This window comes from Erythrolamprus reginae, chromosome 8 (genome assembly GCF_031021105.1).
Source record: "Erythrolamprus reginae isolate rEryReg1 chromosome 8, rEryReg1.hap1, whole genome shotgun sequence".
In the NCBI taxonomy this organism is placed as follows: Eukaryota; Metazoa; Chordata; class Lepidosauria; order Squamata; family Dipsadidae; genus Erythrolamprus; species Erythrolamprus reginae.
The window spans coordinates 15674648-15681399 of record NC_091957.1 but is presented as its reverse complement, the minus strand read 5'-3'; the positions used below and the strand labels follow the sequence as shown (position 1 = coordinate 15681399).

The 6752-nt window shown below is 37.6% G+C and overlaps 1 pseudogene; it reads right to left on the bottom strand.

The window, feature by feature from the left end:
- Positions 1-3336: 3336 nt before the first annotated feature.
- On the bottom strand, positions 3337-6279 carry LOC139171427 (fap1 adhesin-like; annotated as a pseudogene).
- Between the last annotated feature and the right edge of the window lie 473 nt (positions 6280-6752).

Below are 6752 nucleotides of genomic sequence, written 5' to 3'. Positions count from 1 at the left end.
TGGTCATGTGGCTGGCGTGACTCAATGCCAAAGGCGCACGGAACATTGTTACCTTCCCACCAAAGGTGGTCCCTATTTTTCTACTTGCATTAAGAGAGAGATAGAGTTAATACCACTTTACAAGGCCTTGGTAGGGCCACTCTTGGAATTCTGCATCTAGTTTTGGTCACCACGATGCAAAAAGGATGTTGAGACTCTAGAAACAGTGCAGAGAAGAGCGACAAAGAGGATCAGGGGACTGGAGGCTAAAACATACGAAGAACGGTTGCAGGAACTGGGCATGGCTAGTTTAATGAAATGAAGGACCAGGGGAGACACGATAGCAGTCTTTCAATATCTCAGGGGTTGCCACAAAGAAGGAGTCAAGCTATTCTCCAAAGCACCTGAGGGTAGAACAAGAAGCAACAGGTGGAAACTAAACAAGGAGAGAAGCAACGTAGAACTAAGGAGAAATTTCCTGACAGTCAGAACAGTTGATCAGGGGAACAGAAGTTGTGAATGCCCCAACACTGGAAGTCTTTAAGAAGATGTTGGATAACCATCAGTCTGAAGTGGTGTAGGGTTTCCTGCCTAAGCAGGGAGTTGGACTAGATGACCTCCAAGGTCCTTTCCGACATGATCAAAACACTTAAATAGGTTAAACAGTTAAATAAGATTCAGGAGGGAAGTGTTTTTAATAGGAAAGTGAACTCAAGAACAAGGGGGTACAGTCTGAGGTTAGTTGGGGGGAAAGATCAGAAGCAACGTGAGAAAATATTATTTACCAAAAGAGGAGTAGATGCTTTGAAAAAACTTCCAGCAGACGTGGCTGGTCAATCCACAGTAGTCAAATGTAAACATGCCTGGGATAAACAAAGATCCACACTAAGATAAAATACAGGAAATCGTATCAGGGCAGACTAGATGGACCAGGAGGTCTTTTTTCTGCCATCAATCCTCTATGTTTCTATGTTTTTTGGGGGGAAGAAGCACCCACAGGAGAGGCTGCGCAGCTGCTGAGATGGGGGCTCTCTCTGCTTGCGAGCCCACGGGGCCGGCTCCTGTGATTTTGGAGACGGTGGCAATTTCCCCCCGAAGACTGTCATCAGAGGTGGCTCATTTACAGACAACGACCAGTCAGCCGAATGGGGTGGAAATAAAACACTTGTCAGCAGTCTGTGGCTCAGCCGGAGAGGAGAGACGGTGCTAATGGCTGTCAGAGAAGTGACACCGCGGGGGGAGAGAAAGGAGCCAAGACGGGGAAATGATGTCCCTTTTGCACAAGTACGTGGAGTGGAGAATGCGGAAACCGTATCAAAGAACCAGAGCAGGAGAGGAGAGAGTCCAGAATAAAGGTTGCATTAACAGAGGGGTGGAATCAAGCTCACATGAAGTGTCATTACATTTAAGTGCCTTGAATTAACAATTATAATAATAATTATAAATTTTTCACACAGTTGAGATATGGGGGAAAGACTGGGAAATATTATTTGCGTCCATATGCCTTGATTAACAGAGGGAGAGAATCAGGATCACGCGAAGGGTTAATACCACTTTATAAGGCCACACTTATGCATTCAGTTTTGGTCACCACGATGCAAAAATGATGTTGAGACTCTAGAAAGAGTGCAGAGAAGAGCAGCAAAGGGGATTGGAGGCTAAAACATATGAAGAATGGTTGCAGGGACTAGTTTGACCTAAAGGAACTGGGCATGGCTAGTTTAATGCAAAGTACAAAGGGGCGAGCACAAGTGCACTAGAGTGCCTTCCGTCCCCTGTCCTATTGCTCTCCTCTATCTCCTATACCTTTCTTCTATTCCTATATCTCTTCTTCTATTCTTTCATTGATATGTTCTATTACTATATCTTCTTTTCTATTCTTTCTTAGATATATTTTACTATGAGTATCTCCTCTATAATCTTCATCATATATTTTACTATGTGTGTATATATATTCAGGCTGGTGTTTCTGTCCTTGTTCTAGGGCGAACACAGCGAGACCTGAGCTGCCTTCCTTCTATAAATACTGGTGGCTGGGTGTGGTTTGAAGGCTCAGCAATTGCCTGCTGTGTAGAAACTTCCTGGTGAGTCAGTGAGGTAACACCTGGGGTCGTTGATATAACTGAGGTATGCTGATTAGTTAATGATTGTGGATTAGGCGTGATATCCAGAGTAGTTGGAGCTTGCAGACTGCTTGGTTGTTTTGCAATGTGTGTTCTGAGTCTGGTTTCAGTTTCTACGTCGTCAGAAATTTCCAAACCCGAATATGTATATGTCACATGTTTTTGCTGAATTTGAAAATTAAGGGAGACTAGGATAGATCTATTTCAGCCTTATTTTGGCTTCATCAGCTAGCCATACCCTCACTGGGCCTTGAACCTGCAACCTTTGCCTTGTAAGGCAGAGAATTAACCTCTAGGCTACAGTATCCAATCCTTTCAGTTCTGTACCAGGGAAGGGTTACATTTTGTGTCGAATCACCCTGGTATATTGAAGGATATATATATATATATATACCTACTAAAACCCTCATTGTGTATTGGGCAAAATAAATAAATAAATAAAATAAATGAATAAAGAAGGAAGGAACAAGGGGGGGGGAATGATAGCAGTCTTCCAATATCATAGAGGTTGCCACAAAGAAGAGGGAGTCATGCTATTCTCCAAAGCAAAAGGAAGGAAGGAAGGAAGGAAGGAAGGAAGGAAGGAAGGAAGGAAGGAAGGAAGGAAGGCAGGCATTAGGGGAGACATGATAGCAGCCTTCCAATATCTCAGGGGTTGCCGCAAAGAAGAGGGAGTCAAGCTATTCTCCAAAGATGGATGACCCTCTGTCTGAAGTGGCGTAGGCTTTCCTGCCTATATAAAAGCTATATAAAAGAGATTGAAACTCTGGAAGGAGTGCAGAGAAGAGCAACCAAGAGGATTAAGGGAGTTGGAGACTAAAACATACCAACAGCGGTTGCAGGAATTGGGGATCTCTAGAACAGTTCTCAACCTTTCCAATGCTGCGACCCCTTGATACAGTTCCTCATCTTGTGGTGACCCCCAACTATAGGTTTAACGCCAATTGTTCCCACAGATCTTTAAGCTGATTGGCAAGAGGTCCGAAGGACACTCCCCTGTAAATGCCTGATTGGTTGGATTGTAAAAATATGTTCCAAGATGCCAGAATAGAAGCTTTAGTTGCTAACATCATTGGAAATTTGTCTTTTCTCATGGTCTTAGGCAACCCCTGTGAAATGGTCGTTTGACCCCCAAAGGGGTCCCGACCCCAGGATTCAGAACCACTGCTCTAGAAGGACAAGGGGGGTCAAGATAGCAATCTTTGAGGGGCTGCCACAAAGAAGAGGAAGGGGGTCAACTTATTTCCCTAGATAAATGGATGATAGATAGATAGATAGATAGATAGATAGATAGATAGATAGATAGATAGATAGATAGATAGATAGATAGATAGATAGATAGATTATAGTTATAGTTTATAGTTTATTAGATTTGTATGCCGCCCCTCTCCGAAGACTCAGGGCAGCTCACAATATAACAGTAATACAATACATTACAAATCCAATAGTAGTAGAAAAATTAAATCAATTTAAAAAACATTAATAACATGGTAAAATCCCTAACTACACAATCATACACATTCAACCTAATCCATCATACAGGAAGGCCGAAAACATAATAAAAAGGGGGAGAAGGTGTTAACTATCCCCACATCTGGCAACAAAGATGGCTCTTCAGCATTTTACGGAAGGCGAGGAGGGTGGGGGCTGTTCAAATCTCTGGAGGGAGTTGATTCCAGAGGGCCGGGGCCGCCACAGAGAAGGCTCTTCCCCTGGGTCCCGCCAGATGACATTGTTTAGTCGATGGGACCTGCAGAAGGACAACTCTGTGGGACCTAATCAGCCGCTGGGATTCATGCGGCAGAAGGCGGTCTCGGAGATATTCTGGTCCGATACCATGTAGTGATTTATAGGTCATAACTTTGTGTTGTGACCAGAAACTGATCGGCAGCCAGTGCAGGCTGCGGAGTGTTGGCAAAATGTGGGCAGATCTTGGAAGCCCCATGATGGCTCTCGCGGCCACGTTCTGCACGATCTGAAGTTTTCGAACACTTTTCAAAGAAAGCCCCATGTAGATAAATGGATGATAGATAGATAGATAGATAGATAGATAGATAGATAGATAGATAGATAGATAGATAGATAGATTCATAGATAGATAGATAGATAGATAGATAGATAGATAGATAGATAGATTCATAGATAGATAGATAGATAGATAGATAGATAGATAGATAGATAGATAGATAGATAGATTCATAGATAGATAGATAGATAGATAGATAGATAGATAGATAGATAGATTCATAGATAGATTCATAGATAGATAGATAGATAGATAGATAGATAGATAGATAGATAGATAGATAGATAGAAATATGTAGGTAGATAGATAGATAGATAGATAGATAGATAGATAGATAGATAGATAGATAGATAGATTCATAGATAGATAGATGATAGATAGATAGATAGATAGATAGATTCATAGATAGATAGATAGATAGATAGATAGATTCATAGATAGATAGATAGATAGATAGATAGATAGATTGATTGATAGATAGATAGATAGATAGATAGATAGATTCATAGATAGATAGATAGATAGATAGATAGATAGATAGATAGATAGATAGATTCATAGATAGATAGATAGATAGATAGATAGATAGATAGATAGATAGATAGATAGATAGATAGATAGATAGATAGATAGATAGATGATAGATAGATAGATAGATAGATAGATAGATATAGATAGATAGATAGATAGATAGATTCATAGATAGATAGATAGATAGATAGATAGATAGATAGATAGATAGATAGATGATAGATAGATAGATAGATAGATAGATAGATGATAGATAGATAGATAGATAGATAGATTCATAGATAGATAGATAGATAGATAGATAGATAGATAGATTCATAGATAGATTCATAGATAGATAGATAGATAGATAGATAGATAGATAGATAGATAGATTCATAGATAGATAGATAGATAGATAGATAGATAGATAGATAGATAGATGATAGATAGATAGATAGATAGATAGATAGATAGATGATAGATAGATAGATTCATAGCTTCATAGATAGATAGATAGATAGATAGATAGATAGATAGATAGATAGATAGATAGATAGATAGATTCATAGATAGATTCATAGATAGATAGATAGATAGATAGATAGATAGATAGATAGATAGATAGATAGATAGATAGATAGATTCATAGATAGATAGATAGATAGATAGATAGATAGATAGATGATAGATAGATAGATAGATAGATAGATAGATGATAGATAGATAGATTCATAGCTTCATAGATAGATAGATAGATAGATAGATAGATAGATAGATAGATAGATAGATAGATAGATAGATTCATAGATAGATTCATAGATAGATAGATAGATAGATAGATAGATTGATAGAAATATGTAGGTAGATAGATAGATAGATAGATAGATAGATAGATAGATAGATAGATAGATAGATAGATAGATAGATTCATAGATAGATTCATAGATAGATAGATAGATAGATAGATAGATAGATAGATAGATAGATAGATAGATAGATAGATAGATAGATAGATAGAAATATGTAGGTAGATAGATAGATAGATAGATAGATAGATAGATAGATAGATTCATAGATAGATAGATGATAGATAGATAGATAGATAGATAGATTGATTCATAGATAGATAGATAGATAGATAGATAGATAGATAGATAGATAGATAGATTCATAGATAGATAGATAGATAGATAGATAGATAGATAGATAGATAGATAGATAGATAGATTCATAGATAGATAGATAGATAGATAGATAGATAGATAGATAGATAGATAGATAGATAGATAGATTCATAGATAGATTCATAGATAGATAGATAGATAGATAGATAGATAGATAGATAGAAATATGTAGGTAGATAGATAGATAGATAGATAGATAGATAGATAGATAGATAGATAGATAGATTCATAGATAGATAGATGATAGATAGATAGATAGATAGATAGATAGATAGATTCATAGATAGATAGATAGATAGATAGATAGATAGATAGATAGATACATAGATAGATAGATAGATAGATAGATAGATAGATAGATAGATTCATAGATAGATAGATAGATAGATAGATAGATAGATTGATAGATAGATAGATAGATAGATAGATAGATAGATAGATAGATAGATAGATAGATAGATTAGATACATAGATACATAGATACATAGACAGAATAGGATACCTGATGGACAGACGGATAGATGGATTGATGGAACAACTTGCTTACGAGGTTAATTGCTGCTCAGCTCAACAAACCCATTGCAGTGAATATTTTGAAGGAAAAAATAAACAATTAAGTTAATTCTGCCACACAACTTCCAATCAGAATGTACCCTCTTTTTTAAGCTCCTTTAAAGAATAACTTTTTTAAAAAAATGAACCAAATTCCTGTGAACAGAAGGGCCCTCATTCAGCTCAGCCTTGTAGGCTGACTTAAGAATCGCCACGCCACAGGCGGTGGGTAGTTTTCACCTGAATATTAAATGTGCCAATCATATTTTTAAGTGAGCCAAGACAATTCAAATGTCCCTTCAGGCACAGAGATATTCCTTTGTGTCCAGCACGACCAATTCAGAGTGAAATATGTGGGCTTTTTAGGGGGAAATG